At 40.5% G+C, this 23,776-nt stretch overlaps 1 protein-coding gene across 7 annotated transcripts in view; it reads left to right on the top strand.

Annotated features, from left to right (window-relative positions):
* The window catches only part of Fhit (fragile histidine triad gene), a 1,611,970-nt gene that overhangs the window by 695,114 nt on the left and 893,080 nt on the right, over positions 1 to 23,776 (top strand). The window contains exon 1 of one of the 7 annotated variants that reach the window (NM_001308286.1): positions 13,490 to 13,579. The exons of the other annotated variants lie outside the window; for them this stretch is intronic. The gene's annotated coding sequence lies outside the window, so the exon portion shown is untranslated. Of the gene's footprint in view, positions 1 to 13,489; positions 13,580 to 23,776 lie in introns of those variants that run through there. 7 annotated transcript variants of the gene reach the window in all.

Genomic DNA, 23,776 nt, shown 5'->3' with positions numbered 1-23,776 from the left:
CTGTCCCAAAGATGTGTTCCCTCTGCAGTCTGCACGCTCACCTGCACAGACTGGTCTCTGAGGTACAGGGGTCACAAGACGGCTCTCTCACCTGCTCTGGTGGTCAGAGCCCTCCTGGGCAGACACCTCTCCTCTGGCGGGGAAGGTGCCCGGATGTCTGGAACCCCAAATGGGGTCTGTCCCAGAAGCTGTGTCACTTCTGCCTGTCCCAGAAGCTGTGTCACTTCTGCAGTCTGCTCGCTCACCCTTCACAGTCTGTGAGCTCACCTTTGTAGCCTGGTCTCTGAGGGATCCGGGACCCAAGATGGCTCCCTCACCTTCTCCGAAAGCTCTCCCAGTTGACACCTCTCCTCTGGTGGAGAAGGTGCCCAGATGTCTGAAACAGGTCTGTCCCAGAGGCTGTGTTGCTTCTGCCTGTCCCAGAAGCTGTGTTGCTTCTGTAGTCCGCATTCTTACCTGTGCAGACTAGTCTCTGAGGGATCTGGGGCCCAAGAGGCTCCCTTACCTGCTCCGGCTGAGCCCTCCCAAGGATGATATTTTCTAATTTCATCCATTTGCCTAAGAATTTCATGAATTCATCATTTTTAATTGCTGAGTAGTATTCCATTGTGTAAATGTACCACATTTTCTGTATCCATTCCTCTGTTTATGGACAGCTGGGGTCTTTCCAGTTTCTGGCTATTATAAATAAGGCTGATAGGAACATGGGAGGCATGTGTCCTTATTACATGTTGGAGCGTCTTCTGGGTGTATGCCCAGTAGTGAAATAGTTGGGTCCTCAGGTAGTACTTTGTTCAGTTTTCTGAGGAACCACCAAACTGATTTCCAGAGTGGTTGTACCAGCTTGCCATCCCACCAGCAATGGAGGAGTGTTCCTCTTTCTCCACATCCTTGCCAGCATCTCCTGTCACCTGAGATTTTGATCTTAGTCATTCTGACTAGTGTGAGGTGGAATCTTAGGGTTATTTTGATTTGCATTTCTCTGATGACTAAGGATTTTGAACATTTCTTTAGGAGTTTCTCAGTCATTCGAGTTTCCTCAATTCGGAATTCTTTGCTTAGCTCTGTACCCCATTATTAAATAGGGTTATTTGTTTCTCTGAAGTCTAACTTCTTGAGTTCTTTGTATATATTGGATATGAACCCTCTATCAGATGTGAGATTGGTAAAGATCTTTTCCCAATCTCTTGGTTGCCCTTTTCTCTTATTGATAGTGTCCTTGGACTTACAGACGCTTTGCAATTTTATGAGGTCCCGTTTGTCAATTCTTGATCTTAGAGTATATGCTATTGGTGTTCTGTTTAGGAAAATTTCCCCTGTTCCCATGTGCTCCAGACGCTTTCCCACTTTCTTTCTATTAGTTTCAGTGTATCATGTTTAAGTGGAGTTCCTTGATCCATTTAGACTTGAGTTTTGTACAAGGAAATAAGAATGGATGGATTTGCATTTTTCTACATGCTAACTACCAGTTGAACCAGCACCATTCGTTGAAAATACTGTCTTTTATCCACTGGATGGTTTCAGCTCCTTTGTCAAAGATTGTGGGGCTGTGGGTATAGGAGAAAGAGGGGAATGGGAGAGAAACTGCGTCCCGCCAGAGTTCCAGTCCTCTGGGCAGGTGGACACGGGAGGACTGCACACGTTTTCCACATGAATTGGGTGGACATCTGGCTGTGCTAAGCCACTGACCCCACACGGCAGGTGGTGGACAAGGGGCAGCCCCGGGTACCAGGTTCTCAGTTTCCGGCATCCCTCACTGGATATGGAAACAGAATAGGGGCCCCAGGGCGGTACTTGGCCCTGGGGATGAAGGGAAGAAAGGGCAGGGGGAGAGGGGTCACTGGATGGTTTCAAGGCAGGCAAAAGTCCTTAGGTCTGTGGCTGGAGCATAGGAAGGCCTTCTGGCAGGAGGTTAGACGAGTCTTGTTAGGAGAATGCCTATTCCATCATTCAAGCACTGTGGGCCTTCATGATCAGAGATAGTCTATGGTTTTAGAGCTTTATTGTAGAAAGGCAGGGGAAAGAGAGAAGGTAGAAAGAGAGAGGGAGAGGCCTCCTTTGGCCACATGGAGAGAAAGGGAGAAGAGAGAGGGAGAGAGAAGGAAGGCTAGAGAGTAAGAGAGGTAAAAGCTTAGAGAGAGCAAGGTGGTGCCAAACAGCCCCTCTTTTAGTGAGCTTGGCTATCTTGCTGTTGCTAGGTAACTGTGGGGAAGAGTCTAGCCAGAATACCAGAAGTGTGGGACATTGTCTACATGACTGATAGACACACGCCTATCCTGTGGGGGCTGTGGGGGAGGTAACTTCGAGGGGTCCAGGAGACTTGGTCAAAAGCCTTTTGTCCCATGTAGGTAGAAATTACCACCCAACAGGTACCGCTGGGATTCAAGACCTAAGCTCTACTGGAGACCAGGCTGTCTGTGCATAGCCCATTGCCCCACAAAAGATCATGTGATCATAGGGGTGTGGGTTCATTTCTGGGGTGTGGGTTCATTTCTGGGTCTTCAATTATATTATATTATATTTATCTACCGGCCTGTCATTGTACCAATACCAGGCAGTTTTTATCATGATTGCTCTGTAATACAGCTCGAGGTCAGGGGTCGTGATTCCCCCAGAAGTTCTTTTATTGTTGAGAATAGTTTTCATTTGATATCCTGGGTTTTTAGTTATTCCAATTGAATTGCAAATTGCTCTTTCTAACTTTATGAAGAATTGACTTGGAATTTTTATGGGGATTGAATTGAATCTGTAGACTGCTTTCAGCAAGAGGGCTATATTTACTATATTAATCCTGCCAATTCATGAACATGAGAGATCTTCTCATCTTTTGAGATCTTCGATTTCTTTCTTCAGAGACTGGAATCTCTTGTCATATATATATATATAGATCTTTCATTTGCTTAGTTAGAGTCACAACAAGGTATTTTATACTATTTGTGACTATTATGAAGGGTGTCATTTCCCTAATGTGTTTTGTAGCCTGTTTATCCATTGAGTAGAAGAAGGCCACTGATTTGTTTGAGTTAATTTTATATGCAGCTATTTTTCTGAAGTTGTTGATCAGCTATAGGAGTTCTCTGGTGGCATTTTGTGGGTCACTTAAGTATACTATCATATCATTTGCAAATACTGATATCTTGATTTCTTCATTTTCAATTTATATCCCTTTGATCTCCTTTTGCTATCTAAGGACTTCCAGTACTATATTGAACAGGTGCAATTTTTTTGACGTCCCATTTGTCAATTCTTGATCTTAGGGAGAGACTGGACAACCTTGTTTAGTCCCTGATTTCAGTGGGATTGCTTCAAGTTTCTCTCCATTTAGTTTGTTGTTGACTACTGGTCTACTGTATATTGCTTTTGCTATGTTTAGGTATGGGCCTTGAATTCCTGATCTTTCCAAGATGTTTACCATGAAGGGGTTTTGGATTTTGTGAAATACTTTTTCAGCATCTAATGAAATGATCATGTTGTTTTTTTTTTTCCCTTTGAGTTTGTTTATATGTGGATTAAGTTGATGGATTCTGTATATTGAACCATCCCTGCATCACTGGGATGAAACCTACTTGATCATGATGGATGATCATTTTGATGTGTTCTTGGATTCAGTTGGCAAGAATTTTGTTGAGTATTTTTGCATTGACATTTATAAGGGAAATTGGTCTGAAGTTCTCTTTCTTTGTTGGGTCTTTGTGTGCTTTAGGTATCAGAGTGATTGTAGCTTCATAGAAAAAAATGGGCAGTGTTTCTTCTGTTTCTATTTGAAGAGTGTTGGTATTAGGTCTTCCATGAAGGTCTGATAGAGCTCTGCACTAACCCATCTGGTCTGGGCTTTTTTTTTTTTTTTTTTTTTTTTTTTTTGGTTGGGGGACTATTAATGACGGTGACTGTTTCTATTTCTTTAGGGGTTATGGGACTGTTTAGATTGTTTATCTGATCCTGATTTAACTTTGGTATCTGGTATCTGTCTAGAAAATTGTCCATTTCATTCAGATTTTCCAGTTTTGTTGAGTATAGCCTTTTGTAGTAGGATCTGATGTTTTTTTTGTTTTTTTTTTTTTTTGTTGTTGTTGTTTTGGATTTCCTCAGTTTCTGTTGGTATGTTTCCATTTTCATTTCTGATTTAGTTGATTTGAATACTATCTCTGTGACCTCTGGTTAGTTTGGTTAAGGGTTTATCTAGTTGCTTTTCACTAAGAGCCAGCTCCTGCTTTGGTTGATTCTTTGTATAGTTCTTTTTGTTTCTACTTGATTGATTTCAACCCTGAGTTTGATTATTTCCTGCTGTCTATTCCTCTTGTGTGTACTTGCTTCTTTTTTTTTCTAGAGTGTTCAGGTATGCTGTCAAGCTGCTAGTGTAAGGTCTCTCCAGTTTCTTTTTGGAGGCACTCATAGCTATGAGTTTTCCTCTTAACACGGCTTTCATTGTGTCCCATATGTTTGGGTATGCTGTGACTTTATTTACATTAAATTCTAAAAAGGCTTTAATTTCTTTCTTTATTTCTCCCTTTACCAAGTTACCACTGAGTAGAACATTGTTTAGCTTCCATGTATATTTGAACTTTCTAAGGTTTTTGTTGTTATTGAAGACAGGCTTACTCTGTGATGATCTGATAGGATGCATGGGATTATTTCAATCTTCTTGTATCTGTTGAGGCCTGTTTTATGACCAATTATATGGTCAATTTTAGAGAAGGTACCGTGAGGTGCTGAGAAGGTATATCCTTTTGTTTTAGGATAAAATGTTCTGTAGATATCTGTTAAATCCATTTGTTTCATAACGTCTGTTAGTTTCACTGTGTTTCTGCTTCCAGGATCTGTCCAATGGTGAGAGTGGGGTGTTAAAGTCTCCAAGTATTATTATGTGAGGTGCAATGTTTGCTTTTAGCTTTAGCAAAGTTTCTTTATGAGTGTGGGTGCCCTTTCATTTGGAGCATAGATGTTCAGAATTGAGAGTTCATCTTGTTAGACTTTACCTATGATGCTTGCTTTTTTGGACCATTTGCTTGAGAAGTTGTTTTCCAGACTTTTACTCTGAGGTAGTGTCTGTCTTTTTCACTGAGGTGGGTTTCCTGTATGCAGCAAAATGGTGGATTTTGTTTACGCATCCAGTCTTTTAGTCTATGTCTTTTTGTTGGGGAATTGAGTCCATTGCTATTAAGAGATATTAATGAAAAGTGATTGTGGCTTCCTGTTATTTTTGTTGTTAGAAGTAGAATTATGTTTATGTGGCTATCTTCGTTTTGGTTTATTAAAAGTAGATTATTTTCTTGCTATTTCTAGGGAGCAGTTTCCCTCCCTATTTTGGTTTTTATTTATTATCCTTTGAAGGGCTGGATTTGTGGGAAGATATTGTATAAATTTCATTTTGTCATGGAATACCTGGGTTTCTCCATCTATGGTAATTGAGAGTTTTGCTGGGTATAGTAGCCTGGGCTGGCATTTGTGTTCTCTTAGTGTCTGTATGACATCTGCCCAGGATCTTCTGGCTTTCATAGTCTCTGGTGAGGAGTCTAGTGTAATTCTGATTGGTCTGCCTTTGTATGTTACTTGTCCTTTTGCCCTTACTACTTTTCATATTCTTTGTTTTGTGCATTTGGTGTTTTGATTATTGTGTGACAGAAGGAATTATTTTTCTGGTGCTATCTATTTGGAGTTCTGTAGGTTTCTTGTATGTTCATGGGCATCTCTTTCTTTATGTTAGGTAAGTTTTCTTCTACAATTTTGTTGACTATATTTACTGGCCCTTTAGCTTGGGGATCTTCACTGTCTTCTATTCCTGTTATCCTTAGGTTTGGTCTTCTCATTGTGTCCTGGTTTTACTGGGTGTTTTGGTTTAAGAGCTTTTTGTGTATTTTACATTTTCTTTGACTGCTGTGTCAATGTTTTCTATGCTATCTTCTGCACCTGAGATTCTCTATTCTATCCCTTTTATTCTGTTGCTGATGCTCGCATCTTTATCTCCTTACCTTCAAACAGTTTTAAAAAAATAATTTCTCTCTCTCTCTCTCTCTCTCTCTCTCTCTCTCTCTCTCTCTCTCTGTGTGTGTGTGTGTGTATGTGTGTGTGTTTGTGTTTGATATGTGCACATGTATGTACAGGTTGACATGTGTATGTAGATGCATGTGCCTATATTTGAAGGATAGAAAATGGCATCTGGTGTGGCTTTTATTCCCTTAGTACAGTGTCTCTCACTTACCAGACACTCAAAGTTCAGTTAGTCTGGTCAGCTATTATGTTCCCTGGCTTTGTCTGTCTCTATCCCAGTACTGTGTTTACAGCCTCGTATAGCCTGACTATTTACTTGGATGCTATGGAATTGAACTCAGGTTCTAATACATGCACAGCAAGGACACTTACCCTCTGAGATATCTTCTCTGGCCAGCAATTTCTTTTATAAACAAGGGTTTATGGTGTTTGGAGGCAAAATTGTGATTTAGATAACCACTGATTCTACTACACAGCACTGCAAAAACTGACTGAAAACCAAAAACAAATCAAAACATACCTTTCCATTTTCAATATTTTCCCATTTTTATACTCTTGCAATGGTTCTCCTGTGAAACTTTAAATTTTAAAGCTGAAATAAGCCTCAATGTAGCGTATGGCCTAACTTCTGTTTGCTGGGAAGGGGGAGATAGAAAAGATATGGTCTACCTAGAGAAGAAATCAAAACTCCATCCTAATACCTCTAAATTTTATCTGAGGCATTGTATCTCCTGTTGAAAAAGGCGGCTAGACATTTTCTGAGTCATTACTCAAATGACTCATGCTCCATTTAATTTGCTAGAAATACATGGAATAGGATCCAGATCCAACCTACAGAGTAAGTGACTAGCCAGGATGTCTTGTGTTTCCTACCTAGTCTGTTAATTTTGCTAGACACCTTAAGATGTCAGTGTTCTGGTGAAGTGTCTGATTAACATTACGATGCCTCTTCCTTGTCTCAGAAAGATACATCAAGACCTTCTTTTTCAATGAGAAATAAAAGAATGTCTTCACACACTTTAAATTTATCCTAAACCATAGTACTAGCTTAGCTAATGTAAAATACACTATCAATTTTGTGTGTGTATACATATACAAGTTTGTGTATATGAATGAATATGTATGAATACATTTGTGTTTACCTATGTGTAAGTCTGTATATGTATGCTTATATGTATGGGTGCATTTATATGTATGTATGTATGTATGTATATATGATGTATATGTATATGCATGTGTATGTGTCTATGTCACAGGAATTTTGCTTTATCAAACTGTAAGCATTGGCTTCAACTGTTTCCAAGAAAGATCAGTTCTTCCCTTGGGCATTAACTTAGTCAGGAAGTTTCATATATATATATATGCTCCCCCCTTTGCTATAAGAGACAAGTTTAAAGAAAACTACCATTATTTAAACTACCATACTATGTTAGTCTATCTTGATATGATATTGAATTTTATATCATATGATTATTTTCTTTCACTTGAGAACTTAATATATTTACTTGTAGTTAGTTTCATGTCAAAGGAAATAATGTCAAGATAAAAAAAAGAAGCCTAGGATATTTTCCCTAGGAATTAGCTCTTCCAAGTAGTGAAAATGAAAGTTAGAAGCATGTCTTTTTAAGTGCATGCACACACATAAATTTCTAATGACTCTCTTTAGTTGTCACAGTGCATAACAATATTTCATTATTTTAGAATATTGGCATGCAAATCAATAAGACCCACTTTCCTTTGGTGTCAGCTGTTATACTTTATATTAATTTTTGAGCTTGTCCTTTCTTGTTCTTAATGCCCATCTCATGAAAAAATATGTATTCTAGCTAGACATGGTAGAAAACACCAAGGATCCAGCACTTGGGAAACTGAGGTATAAGATCCTGGAGTTTGAGTAGTCTCTGATGTAGAGCAAGACTGCCTCAAACAAACATGATTTCCTCATACAATAAATTGTTTGATTCCCAGCAAGCAAAAATACAGAGACAGAGGCTGTCAAATGGCACAGAGGGAAAGAGTTTTTGCTGTACAAGTATGAGGACTGTCTTTGAATCCACAGTACTCACATAAAAAGCCATGGTCCACACATACTTGTAACCCCAGACAAGCAGATTGCTGGGGATGCCTTCCAAGTTTTACACATATGCACACATGCACATGCCCACATAAATCTTTTAAGATGAAGGTTTTTCTGTTGTTCCATGTTTAAACTATGGGCTAAATAACAAAGGGCAGATAATGCAAACACTTGTCAACTAAATGCTTTAATAGAAAAGTGGTCCTCTGTGCCTTTCCGTGTGTTTCAATGTCTGCTCCCTGTGCTGGCATCCCATAATAAAGTTGGCAGATAGGTTGGTTCCTTTCCATCTTTTTCCCTATGGTGCCTACAGCTGAAGTAGAGCGTGCTGTGAGTTAAGTGTGTGTAGTCTTAGGTCTTTGGGAGTTTAAAGTGATCCTTTAACCTGTGCAGAGCTCACTATGAAGCCCGACTCACCTGGAAGCACTGAAGTAACTGAATTCTTGCTGGCCAATATTGGGAAGCGAGAAGGGAAGATTGAAGTGTGTTTTCATAGCAGCTAATGAGGCGTCTAATGAGTCAAATGTCGCTCTGAAGCTCACCTCATTAAGACAGCATCTTGTTTTCATAAATGTCCTGGAGTGGCTGGACAATTATATATATATATATATATATGTGTGTGTGTGTGTGTGTGTGTGTGTGTATGTGTATGTGTATGTATATGTATACACACACACACACATATATATACACACATATATACATAGTCATTTAATTAAAAGAACTGATAAGATTGCCAAACAAAATCAAATATTCAAGGAACTCTCTTAGCATTGGTGTCTTCTAAGTGTGCAAATAAATGCCTTAGGAATATCATGAGTGAGGTAGACTATGCTTCTCTCTTTTGTTTTTTGTTTTTGTACAAAACCAATTTTTGAATAATTTGAAAGAAGATTCTGCCATCACATTAAATGTCCCATTGACTACATTTTCACCAAGAGATTTATTACCAGCCCTTCTATTTGGTATACTTTCAATAAACACACTTCTGCTGCTTTCAGCTGAGTATTTCTGTGTTAGATATTTATTGGGCAGTCATTAAGTTCTAAATTGTTTCTCTTATTTTTGACCCACAACAGAGCATGGGGCAAAAATTTGTCTGGATGCAAATTACAGAGACAAGTACCTGGGTGTATTCTAAACACCTGAGTAGCCTGTATACTTGAATTTAAACTCCTGAATAAATGTATCTCTTGCATTTAAACTGTGAGAGTTTGTTTCCTAACTTGGCTCAGTAGTCAGAACCTTGTGCCAAACTCTGTGTTTCTAATAAGGTAACAACCAATTTGTAATTGTTGAGTGAGAGAATAAATCAGTAAAATAGTCGATCTTTGGGCCAATATTTTTCCTCTTACTATTTCCTTTTCTTCTTTACTTTTGAAAGACAGTATAGACCTCTATTTTAAGATAAGGAACTACAATTTGGGTATGCAGCTATCTCTGTCACTATATAAAAACACTGTGTGTGTGTGTGTGTGTGTGTGTGTGTGTGTGTCTATCCATCCGTATATGGATAAAAATATGTAATTAGTCCCAGAAGCTATGGGAAATAAGAACTATATAGGCTTTTTTTTTTCAAACTCTCCAAGCTGCCTGGTAAATGTGTATTAATAGAATAGGCTCCAGAGGGATAGGTTTTCACCAGCCATCATCTCTGTTCATAGAAAGCCTTTTCCCATTACTTTTCTATTTTAAGTCTCCCCCCTTGCCCCAGCTGATTGAACCTTTCTGAAATGTGCCAGGCAGAGGCTCTCACCTCGCCTCTCAGCTTGCAAATAATAACGTCTTCGCATTTTCATGGCCTTTTCTGAAATAGAGACCTTTCATTTATATTTCGCCCACAATGGAAATAAATTGATTACCGTCACCACCTGTTTGGCCACAGACTTTTTGAAAGTCTCTTTTTCGATGAGGGAAAAGAACAGCTTGTCCCAGATTTCTTTATGCTCCAAGGACTTGGGGCAAAGGAATTGTTTCATCATTACATGTTATTGAATCCTAAAGAATTGCTATCTTTCATTTCTTCCCTGTTTGCTTATGTTTTTCCCTGGAGCCCTCCCAGGCACTGGACCCTTGGAGTTTAGTAATCACTGTGCCCTCCTGGAGACACTTCCTCATTGCTTCTTCATAGTTCTCTCACATTTCCCATCTCCCTCCCCACCCCCCATCTTTCTTTGCCTTCAGAAAATTTCTGTACCTTACCTTCTACTTCTTATATAAGTTTAAATTTTAGTTTTACCTATTATTTTCTTTTGTAACTTTTATTGAATTTGTTCCTTAACCGTTCCATTCATGTATAAACTGTGCTCTGATTACTGTAACTTCCCACCTTCTCTAATCTTCCTTTCTGGTCTATGACACTGACCTCTATACAGCCCCCTGTCCCACCCTCATGTCCTTTTTGTTCCCCTTTGTTTTTGAAATCCTCTGAGTTTAACAATGATCTGTCATGTGACTATGGGTTTGCAACTATCAAAAGGATGGTAGGCTACTCAGTGGATATATAACTACAGACAGTAACTTTTCGTCTTGCAGAATCCATAAGTAGTCCATAGTTGAGCACAGAGGGGTAATACAGACCCTGTTTTGTGATAGATAAACAACCTATTTCCAAATTATCAGTTCGGTATGTCTTTGCATCTAAGAATAACCATGTACACGTTCCCTTCTGATGTATGTTATTTCCCTGAAGCCAGTTGCTCTCTAATGATACTACTTTTCCTTTGTGTTGTCATCTTCCTACTTTTTTTATTCTTTCAAATGGAAATCTTTCTTGACTAAATTAATAAGTACTCTATCTTGGGTAAGGCTTATTCTACATTCCCCCATAGAGTCGTCTTGCTACTGGTTCCAGCCCCTGTAGCCTTCCTAGACATCATAACAAGTGGCCATTGCTTGGGCACCTCTTTCTGATGTTTATAGGTTAAAAGACAAAAAAGCGAGTCTGCTGTTTGTTATTAAAAGATCTTGGCAGCTGGACCTCAGCCCACACCTCAGATTCCCGATGTCAGCATGTGCTACACCTAGACCTGACTATGCCTAGAACATTCTCCTTGCTGGTCTATGTCAGTGTATACACATGACCCATAGTCACTGCCAAACTAGCCTGCTGCCTACTGGCTCCAGCAATTCCTATAGAGCTTTCTTACTCTAACACCTATCGCTCACTGCCATTTCTAATATACTAAGATGTAAATTGCTTGGCAGAATGAGTCCCCCCATTTGTCCTCTCATTTCTTTGTTCTTAATTCAAATGATCCTCTTGGAGCTATCATGATGGCAAGGAGACAGGTAAGTCTCCCTATCCTCAGGAATTTTATACTCACTGTTGACACAAAACACATGAATACGGGAACACAGGGTGAAAAGGAAGGAAGAATGCAGAGAGACACAAGGTATTACCTGAGAGGAGGGGGTCTGAGGTGGAAGGAATGAAAAGAACTGAGCAAAGTCACTCTTCGTATGGATCAACAGTAAAGCTTTGCTTTAAGCCCATGATTGGGATGTTGCGGTTTAAGTCTGCAGCCCCACATACTTACTGAAGCCCCTGGATTCAAAGAGGATCATGGTGTGGTCCACTAAACTGCTGTCCAAGCCTGGGCTCTTCTCAGTTCTTACATTGCCATCTTCCCAAGTCTGTGTTGCTGGGGGTACTAGGAGGAGATCATAGAGCTTATCCATGCTCTAGCTCATCTTCTTCAACTATGGCTGACAACCTGCAGCGGAACAAGCCCAGTTGCCATGTGTGACATTTAGATGATACAAGCTTAAGCTTGTTATTACGGAGGCTGAAGTTCTTTTCAGTCAAAGCCCCATTAATAAGAGAAGTTAGAGATGAACTCAAAGGGAAGCTTGAGAACAACTTTATTAGAATTTAGAGAACAATGCAGGCTAGGTAAGATTTGCAAGAGATACACCCCAGCAGCCATAAGGACCAGGGAGATGGAAGCACATCATTGTAATGGAAATGCACAGGCAGCTAAATGGCAAAAGGAGAGGTGGCTTCAGAGGGAGAGTGGAAAACCCAGAGAGCAAGGGAAGCCATTCTTAACCTTTGTCCAGTATCAGTACAAAAATAAAAGACAGTAAGTTACACTTGTCTGAGTCAGAAAGCAGCCCAGCGATGCCATGTGCTCTCCCTCCACACGGGCAGCAGTGTCCCCTCAGTGGGAACAATTTCTAGGAAGGACAGGCACAGTGTCTCACTGATGGGGTAATGATCCCTCTAGTCTCCTTTAGGATAGCCTGGAAGGTCGGGTCTCTCTACCCAAAGCTAGAGAAAGAACTTAGAACAAAGATACCGTCACTTTTCCATGTGAGACTGTGAATTCCAAAGCCGATGTTTACCTGTCTTGTGTTACCTGGGAACTGGAGATTGGAAGTGGTTTCTAAAGCTTTAGTTCTCCCAAACCGACCATACAAACCTTTTAGCCCCAGTAGTTTTTCTGGGCCCTGCTGCAAATCAGTGAGGGCAAAGCTAGAGTAGTGAAGAACCAGCCTGTTTCCATATTTGTCTTAAAAGCCATCTTATATTAAAGAAAACTAGGTTTATTCATGTTTATGATTTAAACTTATGTCTCAAGAATTGGGGCCGTGCCTGACCTGTACCCTTAACTACAAATGGTTCTGTTCTCTGTGTTTCAGGAATGGCAACCATATCTTTGTTTCAGAAGTTGTTTATTATAAACTACCTTTGTTCAAAAGGGTTGTTATAGCTACCTTGGCATGACCACTTTGTAATGCCCGAGTTGCCCCCACAGCTTTGTTTTAGGAGACACTACCTTGTCCTGTGTATGTTCTGCTCATGGAACCTAGCCTGTTTTGCCTGCCAAATTCCCCATTTTGGAAACCCTCTACCTGTGATCTATAAAAGCCATGTGTGTCTTCCTCACTTCCAATTCTGACCTATTGAACCCCTGCTTAGGGGGAGGCAGCCTGTACACATGAATCAAAAGGCTTGCTTTAATACATTTCTTGTTTTAGTCAATTTGGCCATGATGATTTGGGTCTGTGGTAGAGATGTAGGGGAGGGAAAGGCAGAGCTAAAGATTTCTGAGCTCAATCAAAAGCTTAAGTTGCTGAAGTCATTTCTCTTGTTGGTTTGCACACCAGAGGCAAAGTGCCTCAGCAGACAGCTGAAGAGCAGGAAGAGGCTCTGTGTGTGTGTGTGTGTGTGTGTGTGTGTGTGTGATCCTTAACCTCCTCACTCAGCTTGCTCCTTCCTGCATAGCATCATTGTTTACTTAGGACATTGAACAACATAATGAAAAGCTCAGGAACGTAAATATGCACACAGTGGATTACCAGGAAATGTGAGCCTCTGCCTTTATCTGTAGAGAAAGGTCAGAATCCTCCGCGAGAGCGGTTTCGCCCCGCCCCCCCACCCTTCACTCCAGCCTTTAACTGCAGCTGATCTTTGATCTCACTTCCTGAGACTCACAGCAGAGGGCTGCCTACCAGTCGTATCTGCTTCCTCCTCTTCCTGTGGATCAGTCCTCTGCTTGGAAAACACAGGTACCCCTAATTCCTAAAGTACAAAAGTCCACTCTGGAGGCTGCTGGGATGGACAGCAGTGTTGGAGGCAGACCTTTTTTGCAGTTATAATTCTCCTTTCTCTGCTCGTGCTGGGGCTTTGTTCGGGCTCTAGAGACAGAAAAGCACACGTGCTCCTCAGCAGAAATTCAAACCGCAACGATGCATACATACTACTGCAGAGGAAGCCAAACCCCGGGGTGGCATGGCCACAGATGTTCTTGGGACTTCCCCTGGTGGTTTCCCAGTGAAATGTGGCCACGTTTTTTGTTATCAGTGTTGAGCCAGTGGAGGTACAGCCCTGCACTGTCACCTTTAACAGCCTTAAGAATTTACTCTGTCTCTTAGGGACCTCACTTCAGACCCAATCAGAATTTGTTGCTTCTACATGGAAAAAGAGTTTTAGGACTAGCCAGGATGGGAAGGAGTTGATGATTGCATTAAAGATATTTTCATATACCACTTTTGTGGCCCAAAATTATGTCTGAGGAGATCACTTCGAAACCTTTTCTTGAAGGCTGGAGAGATGACTTAGTGCTAAGGAGCATTTAGTACTGCTTTTAGATCTGAGTTTACTTGCCTTCTCTTTCATCAGTGGAATGATGACCACCTGTAGCTCTAGCTCCGGACAATCCAATGTCCTCTTCTGGCCTCCAGGGCTGCAGGGATGCACTCACATGCACACACTCACACACACTTAAGTATTTTGTAATAATTAAGGAACACTTTTCTCTTTTCTCTCTATCTTGATGAGTGTGATTGGAGGGCGGCTCTGGAAGTGTGTTTGTTATCTGTGCTTATGCTAGAGAAGGCAACAGTGCAGTAGCACACGAGGGCTTTAGTACAGCCCTTCTCCTGTTTAGCAGGTTCTGGCGAGGTTCCTAGAAAATTGCACGTTTACAGCTGGGGAGTGGAAGAGCCTTCTTTAGGCAGTAGATAATTATGCTGGAATTCTTGCTTCTCTGCTGGGAAAGGCTTCTGACTCATCCTAGGTAAGGTTCTTTTCTCAAGGCCCCATAAGTTTAACTGTCTTTATCCTCCCTTCTCTGTCATTCAAGAGCTCTGTGCAAATGAGTTACCATCCCGGAGTGCAGCCTCATGTGAGCTAAAGTGGGCAAGGGTGCTGAAGAATTTCCACCTTGTCCTTGAGTAGATTCTGCTGTGAGTCTGAGAGCCTCGCACTCAGGAAATTTGGAACTTGATAAATTCATTTCACTTTGGGGACATCATATAGTCACAAATAGGAGAATAGAAGCTACCTTGTCTCGATGTCATAAGAATGAAATGAAATGCTAGTTGAGCATCCATCAACCATGCTGCCCCCTTAGAAGCAATTTCATGGTGGTATTTAAAGAACATTGCTACTACCTGGCTGTGCTTGCCTATCCAAGAACCCATTTCCTTACAGACCTAGGAAACAGCCAGCATTAGTCTCTTTCTGCAATAGGTTATGACAGGGACTTTTGACCTGGATAAGACAGATGCTAAGCATCGTCCCTTATCTCACTTTAAAGATACTGTCTTTTCCGTCCATGGGTTGTTAGGCTTTGGCGTGTGTTCTAGGACATAAAGGGCAAGAGTGGTGTATAAAGGAGGGAAGAAGCCACAAGGGACAAAAGAGACAGCTGATGAAGTTCATGGTCTGTTGGCAGGACAGCATGGAGGTTGTGGATGTGTGATTTTTTTTTACAGTATTGACTGTGGATTTTACTTATCAAGTTTCTCTTCTATGTTTTATTTATCATATATATTATAATTATAAAGTCCCTATGTTATTTATAGACATGTCTACAGGCTAGTGTGCAATGGGTATATTCAATAAAGAGAAAAGGTACTACTTATAAAATACAAAGTGAATCTAGCCTGAAATTTTTGTTTAGAGAATTAAAATAAAAAGATGACTCTGTGTATGTGTGTGTGTGTGTGTGTGTGTGTGTGTGTGCAGAAAGAGACTACTTCAGAGTGCTTTGAAATTGGAGATTTTTTTTGCATATATTTTTTGGAAATTGTTAGCCTATTTAATAGTGGTGATTGTGTTGTTTTTTGCTTTTGATTCCAAATGATTACTTAAAAAAAAACAAAACAACAACAGAAAAACCTATGCACTATAAACTAAAAAAGAGACTTGCAAGTCATATTGAGTATTCAGCAGAAAGTAATCACTTGATTTCCTCTGCCCAAACAATTCTTTGGTTAAGGACCTAACTACAAACTCCCAAAACCCACATTAAAAAGCCCAGTGTAGTGTCATACAATTTAAAATCTTAGTATTGTGGAGGTAGAGACCTGGATTCCTAGCAATCTGACCAAGCCTACTTATCAAACCCCTTGCTGGTCAGAGACCTTGCCTCAAAAAAAGTTGTTGGCACCTGAGAAATGCCAGCTGAGGTTTACTTCCAAGTTCCACATGCAAGAATATGTATGTATACTTCCACACAAACACACACATGCATGAGAGCGACAGACAGACAGACACAGACAGACAGACAGACAGACACAGAGATACAAGGCAGGGGCTGGGGGAGAGAGAGAGAAACATTGAGAGAGAGACATTGAGAGAGCTATTGAGAGAGTGATCTGGTTAGAGAAATACTACAGGTTATACTCTGCAGTTGTAAGTGGATTTTAATGCAACAAACCTTCCATAAGTTCTATAAGAAGAAACCCACGTGGTCAGCTGATCTCATTTCTTCCCAGCACTTTTTGAACATGGGATGCTTTCTTTAAGTAATGTCTGTTAAATCTTCCATAGCAACCTTGGGGAGTGTTATCCTGGTATAATTTAGAAATGAAAAGCAAAAAGCAAAGAGATGATGTATCCTAGTTTGCTAGATGGTGAGTCTCTTATACTCTCTGCCTGTGTCACAAGTTAAATATCATTATCTTGTACTTGAAGGGGATGCTAAGGAAAGAGAGTTCTTTCTCTAATGGTCTTATGTGGGGTTCTAGGTAACTTGCTTTCTGATCTTTTCTGCATTTTGTATGTTTTTGTTTAAACCCTCTCCTTTCAGCCCAGCATACTTAATAGTCTTGTGTATTGTGTAACTATATGACTCCATTGTAATTATAATTGTCTTTTTTTCCAAGCCATAAGCTTTCTCTATTCCATCTAAAGCCTGCTTTTCTTTCCTTTCCACCCCCAGGACTCCACACTAGCAGAAACGCCACTGTCCTTTGTTCTTCATCTTGAGGATACCCCAGGGGATAACTTGGACGATCTGATTTTTACTCTGAGTATATGCAAATTCCAGCATACTGTAAAAATTTCCCACATTCTCCTCAAAAGCCTAAGGACTTCTGCATAATCTGTTCCTTAAAAGAAAATTAATTGATATTAATTAATCTTTCTCCCCTGGATGACATTTTTTTCTTGATCTCTATGTTGGTAATACATCATTCAGTGTTCTTAATAACAGTTTGTGGTCCTGCCACTTATTCACTGGAGTTATTAACTTCCCAAAGTGCTTCTGCTCAGGATGTACCTTCCAGAGAAAAATTGCAGGTCTTGCTTGCCAGTCGTCTGTAAGCTACAGCAGCCATTAAGCGTCCTGAGCTCTTTGGGATGGGTGCCCCCTTTTCTTTCTTCTTGGTTGACAGTAATTGTGAATTCACTGTGGTTGGGTCCAAAAAATATTTGTCAAAACAAGCACAAGGATGTTGATCAAGTAGGTTGAGGGTTTTTGTTGTTTTGTTTTTTTTATGTAGGTGTTACGTCTGGTCTCAAAGAGTTGTCACTGTGCTGAGTGAAGCTCAGCTGTGAAGGCTGTCCTGCCTAGTGAGTGCTTTGGTGGAGAGTGTTACAGATCATTAACTAACACTGCAGTGCATAAGACTCAGTGGGAAGAGACACCACAAAGGAACCATACATCACTAGCCTCTGGAAGAGCAGCCAGGAGCTTTTGACACCAACAAGCTTGGAAACTACTGGAATCATTATTTCTCACCTCTTCTAGTCTCTCCTCACCAGCACTCCTGTGCACATCTTAGATGCTCAGAGTACTCCATTCTTGAATATGTGGTCACTATGAGAACTTGATCATTTTCACCCAGATTGGACAAGTCGCAGCACCAGCACCATTCTGTAGGATGCCCTTCTTTTTCTCTTCAATAGCGTTTTCCCTGAAACCACCTTAGGGTTATTATAACATAGATGCATCTTCATGTTGGGCAATTTCCATATCTTTATTTCTATTTCTTTCCCATCCAGTGCTGGTAGCATTGCTCCCAAAACTCACTTGACCCTTGAGGTCACCTAGGGAGCTTCACAAGTTCCAGGCACCTGTGGCTCAGCAGCAGACTCTGATGTAATTGATGAGAGGTATAGATAAGAGTTCACTCTGAAATTCTCAAAGAAGACCACAGGCAACAATGAAAATGTCTAAAATCAGTTGAGGTGATGGCTACACAACTGTCTAAATATATTAAAATCCCTTGCAATCATGCATGCTCCTGACCTGATAATATGCCAATTATATATCAATAAGGTGTTTCATTTTAAGACAAATAGGCTGGTCCTGATGCTGTATGCCTGTATTCCTAGCCCAGCTTAGGCTGCGTAGAGATACCCAATGAACAAACAAAACTTCCCAAAGAACTAAATTGGAAAGCATTTCAACCAGCAAATAGGGACACAGGGAGCTAGAAACCTACTTTAATCTTCAAATATTAAGACAATCCTGGAGATTCATTATGTCACAGACAAGCTCTTGGCAAAGGAGTGATGCTTCTTGCTTTTTCCCTCTCCCCCGACTTACCGTCATCTTCTGATTTCTCACTCCCCCTCTCTCCCTCTTCCCTTCTTCCTCTTTCTCATTCCCTCCCTCCCTCCTTCCCTCTCTTCATTTGGAAGCAGAGTTGGAGTTTATTAAACAACTGTTTTAATACAGGCTTAAACATGGGTGTTTAGATAGATAGATAGATAATAGATAGATGACTGATAGATAGATGATAGATAATATTTAAAAGGAAGGAAGGAAAGGAATCAAGAAAGAAAGACCCCAGAGAATACCCTAAGTGGGCAGGGTTCCTCAAAACCAATTGCGGGATTTTCCTTCTGTCTTCCCAGAGTCTCATTATGTCATATTAGGTAAACAGTGAATCCAATTTGTAAAATAATTGGCCTTGGAATAAAATTCTCCTTAGGGAATAAAATTCCAGTCTTTTCTTAGACAAAGGCAGGGACTGGGTTAGTTTTCTTACGTGACCAGTGACGTTCCCAGCAACCTATAGAAAGAGAGAAATGCTGCTGCCAACATTATGCATTCTGAGGCAGCTCACTGTTCTCTGTCCTGGAACTTAAAAATAAAATTCTATTTAAAAAATATTGCCTGGAATTCTACCTTGCCCTTTGTCAACTTTCTGCTGAATTTGGTAGGAAATGTACACAAAAATAGTTCAGCTATAATAGGAGACACGTTTGGATTTCAGCCCCAGAACAAATAGGGAGCAAGTGGTGCTGAGGAAGGCCTGGCTTTACCTGCCATGGGAGATATAGAACAAAACAGATATTTGAAAGGAAAGAATGGATCTCTGTCATGAGGGGTTTTCTGAAACTGTCCTCAAGGTGACTGGAGTGGCATGGTGACTCGTCCAAGGATGCTTCGTCCCAGGTATAGAGATGGTGGTTGCTGAGCTCAGAAGAGCTTCTCCTCCTGTGAATGAAGACCGAGGTCAAAAGGAGGAGCACAACTTACAGCTGAAGAGGAACTCTTTAGAAGTGGCCCCTCTAGAGGCTTAAGCTCGCTTCCAGGGACAAGTTTTTTAGTTCTCTTTGCTTCAGGAGATAGGTGCTGTTTAAGTGTTGAGAAGGCTGATGGTGCCCTTCCTGTAGGTACTACCTGTGACGACATAGCTTGGAAACTCAAGGTTCTAATTTTAAAACCAGGGATTTCTGATTTGTCATAGAACTTCAGCTACTGTTCATTTTGTTTTAAAAATAGCATTACATTCTTTCATTCTTACAGCAATGTTATATGGCTCTGATGCCTTTCTTATTAGGGAAAAGCAGGTAAGAATTTGATGGCAAGGAAGAGAGAAGTAGGAATGAGGCATTACGTTGTAACCATCAGCTCAAAGAGATGTGTGGTATACAGACTCTCTCATTTTTCAAATGGGATTAGAGCAGGTCCAAGTGGACCATGGGGCCTAGAAGTTGCTTGGTTCTTTGAATTCCCCATTTCCCAACTGCTACTCCTTAATTCTACCAGTTAGTAAGTCTTACTGATTCTTCTAACATCTGACCATATCTTACTCTGCTTTCTGCTACTTCACTGAATCAAGTCCTTCCCATTCGTCTCTGCCTCCTCTCTGCACTCTCTTGACTAGTGTTTCTTGCAATGTTGCTTGGCTATGTAGTTCATTCTCTTTGCACTTTGGAGAGTCTTCTCTACAAATTTCATATTACCTCTTGCTAAATGACCTCTTAAAGGATCCCATTTACATTTAAACGAAGTTTAAATGATGTAGCCCCTTATTTCTGTGTATTTTATTCCTAGTTTAACTTGGACTAAGTTTTCTTTTAAAAGATCTAGAAGAGCCTCCCCTTAAAGCAACCCTTTCCCTTGATCCTTGATTCTCACAATTCTCAAACAGTGATGCAAACACAAGAATGAATGGGTGGTATGTGCAGCTGCTTGTAATAGCCAAGATCACTAGCTTACCAAAGTCTTAAGATATAAATGATTTCTCTAAGGATCAAGTTGTTCCAGATTCTGATCAAGTAAGTCTGTAGGGAGTTGACAATTTATATTCCTCTCATCTGAGTAGTAAGACTGCTTTGTCTCGTATTGAACTCTCTTGCTCAGATAACTCTCTTATCCTTTTAACTGATGTTGTAGGTGACTCTTGAAACCTAGGATTGGAAGACAAACAGAGCACCCTAACTAACGACTAACCTGCATGGCTTGCTTCCTAACTAGCTGTGGTTTCTAACAAGACTCATTGTCCAAGGAGCCTCCTCTGGCAGTCTGTCACCGTGTCATGCTCAAGTGCACTATACCATTATTTTATTGGCCCAGATTACCTAACTGTCTGAACGTAGTGTTGTCCAGCTTGTTTCCCTTTTTCTTTTGGATCAGAGAATGGAGGCTAATTTTCTCAAGCTTTCTCTTCATCACTATAAAGGGCAATATTTAAACCAGGTCATTATCAAATGCAGTGACAGGGCATAGTTATTGCAAGTGGGGCCCGTTTCTTTCATTGTGTATCCAGCACTTGACAAAAGGCTGGTTCGTGGTAGTGTTAAGTAGTCAATGAGCACCTGAACTGAACTCATAGATGACCGTGCTAGAATAAACACACATTCCTCAGTTTCTAATAATCAAAGGGTTGATCTTACTATATCTCCAAATGATTGGAACGACTTTTCTACTTTTTCTGTACATTAATAAAATTGTTTTTCAGATTCATGTATTCTAGGCAATACAAAGTAGAATGTATGTGATATTAGTCATCATTAATAGCAGGACTTTCCCCCTTAGCTAGAGCTGTTAACGATAGCACCATTTGGTCAGAGAGCATTGTTCACTGACATACCCAAGCACCGGAGCTGGCATTATTGCAAAAGAAGAAGCCAACATTCTCTCTCTTTTTTTTTTTTTTTTTCAAATGGTATCAGAACTAAAAATTTCAGTCCCTGAACTGTTTTTTTAAAGTCACCATGGATAATGGCCTGGATTCTTTTGTACATTTCTTCCAGCAGAATAGAACTATTCACCTGTACTCTGTCCAGATGGGTATTGCAGATTTGGTCATTTCAACACCCTTGACAGAAGGTGATTTTTTTTTTTTCCTTTTCATCTGAGTCTGCAGGAAAAAATGACTCAAACAGTCTTTGACTATCTTATATTCTCTCAATAGCAACTTACAGCCACTGTGCTTTTGTAACTTGGCTGTAACTGCCTTAATCATGGAAGGCAAAGGAGGGGTGGGCACACTAATTCTGTTGATAAGAATTTGTCTTTGAGTTAGAGAGATGACTCAGCTGGTAAAGCATTAGGAACAGATTTGAAGTGGATCCTCTTAATAAGTTCTAGATCAGTGAGAAACCCTGTCTCAATAAGTAAGTAAGTGAGTAAGTAAGTAAATAAATGAATAAATTGATAGCTATGTGGTAGCTGAGGAGAACCAAAAATTATCCTGTCTTCCATATACTTATATACATCTATACACACTTGTGCACACATACACAGCACATACACTCATTCACAGACACACACACACACACACACACACACACAAACACACACACACACACACAGAGTCTATCTGTTGTCCAGATATTTCGAATGAGTAGCTACAAAAAAACTTGGCTTGGGTCTTTCTACTTCTTTACCTCAATGAAGACCTCAGATCCACTTTCCCACTGTAACTTATCCATTAGATTAAATATCACATAGCTTGATTCTTTCTTTGGAGAAAGAGTGGAGCCTTAAATGGACCATCCTGTGGATTGTAACAGTAGGCCCTTACTGGGTGCTTTCAATAGATCTTAAGTACTAGCAACAGGGACAAGGAATGAATTCGCTCTGCCTTTAACGGATACTCATTGGCCCTGTGCTAGTGGCTTTGGATATGAAGGCAGTTGACAGTCTTATTTTTTCTTTAGTAAAGGAACTCTCTCTCAATTACATCTGTGGCACCTTTTTGCCATCTTCCCTATATCTGTGCCTTGACACATCACATGCTACATCAGGATGATTCTCCCACTCCCCTGCCTGGAGACAACGTGTCACTTACTAGCTGAGGCCCACGTGCTCATGATGGAAAGCTCATAAGCTAAAGTTGAAGAAAGGGTCTCCTTTCTCTCTTTCTATTTTACATTTCTTCCAATTCTTAACTGAGAAACAAACTCATGCTGTCAACCTGAGTTCCCACGGGGGAAGTAATGGGAAAATCCACTTGGTTCCTAGTTCAAGTTTATATTTATCTGTAGCTTCGTGAAGGTGAATGGGGACCACTCATAGAGGTGGTTTTGCCTTCCATACACTGCTTAGGTCAGAGTTCACGGGGAGGCTGGTAAGGAACCTGGACTTAAGCCTCCCTTTCCTACCTCCAAGGAGATCACCATCTATAAGATGTGGAGAAATAAATGTATACTTACGCATGTATGCAGGCTGTGTAATTGGGAGATGGGGGATAGAATGGCAGCATACACTCCTCTACTCCTCTGTGTGCATGCTAATTGGTTCAGGTCTTATTTTTGTGGGTAAGACCTCAATCTTGTATAACAAGCTGTGTTGCTAGCCATGGTGAGGGAAGACAAGGACTCCAAATGGAAACTATAGTTGTTGATACATTAGCTTGCTTATACACTTACAATTATGCAGTTTCTCCAGGCGGTGGTGGCATGTACCTTTGGAGGCAGAGACAGACAGATCTATATGGGTTTTATACCACTCTGGTCTACACAGTTAGTTCCAGGATAGCCAGGGCTACACAGTGCTGTCTCAAACAAACAAATAAACAAACAACCCAACAATAACAACAAAAACAAAAATAAAAACAAAAACCCACCAAACCAAACAAAACCCAAACCTATGTAGTTTCTCCATCAGAGCAAATCATGTCACACTTTTGTATTATTAACTGTGACCTAGAAACTTTGGGAGCTATCATACTGAAATATCTGTACTTGGCTTCCTAAAATGTAGGGTACTATCTGGTTCCCAGCAATCTGGCATGCTTCCAGGAAAAAAATGCATAAAGGACCTCTTGCCATCATAAGACAGGTGGTTCCCATGGCCACCAACACAGGTAGTCCCCAAAATCTTAGCAAATAAACTTAAGTTTTAGGAAGGTTTGAGAAACAATTGTATTTGCTTGAGAGTGTTTGTAGGATGGCTTTATAAGGATGTTTCATCAATGCCCACGAGTGGCACATGCTTCTCACATTCTGGAACTGAGAGGATAAAGAGCCATCCACAGGTACGCATGCTTTTCACTCAGTAGGTTAGCGGGGAAAGGGAGGTTGGTGTTAGCAAACCCTGCCTGGGTAAGAGAACTTTGGTGGCATAGCTTTTGAAGAACCAAGTATTATACTAAGCATTAGCCTCTCAAGCGAAAGCAGTTGAGCTGGTGATTAGACTGGAAGGTTCAATAAGGAAGTAATAAAACCTTACAAAATAAAAAATTGCTGGAAATGGGCATTTTAGCAAACCAAAGGCTAGCAGGGAAATTGCA

The sequence above is a fragment of the Mus musculus genome, chromosome 14 (genome assembly GCF_000001635.26).
Source record: "Mus musculus strain C57BL/6J chromosome 14, GRCm38.p6 C57BL/6J".
Classification (NCBI taxonomy): domain Eukaryota; kingdom Metazoa; phylum Chordata; class Mammalia; order Rodentia; family Muridae; genus Mus; species Mus musculus.
This window is presented reverse-complemented; position numbering and strand designations above follow the sequence as displayed.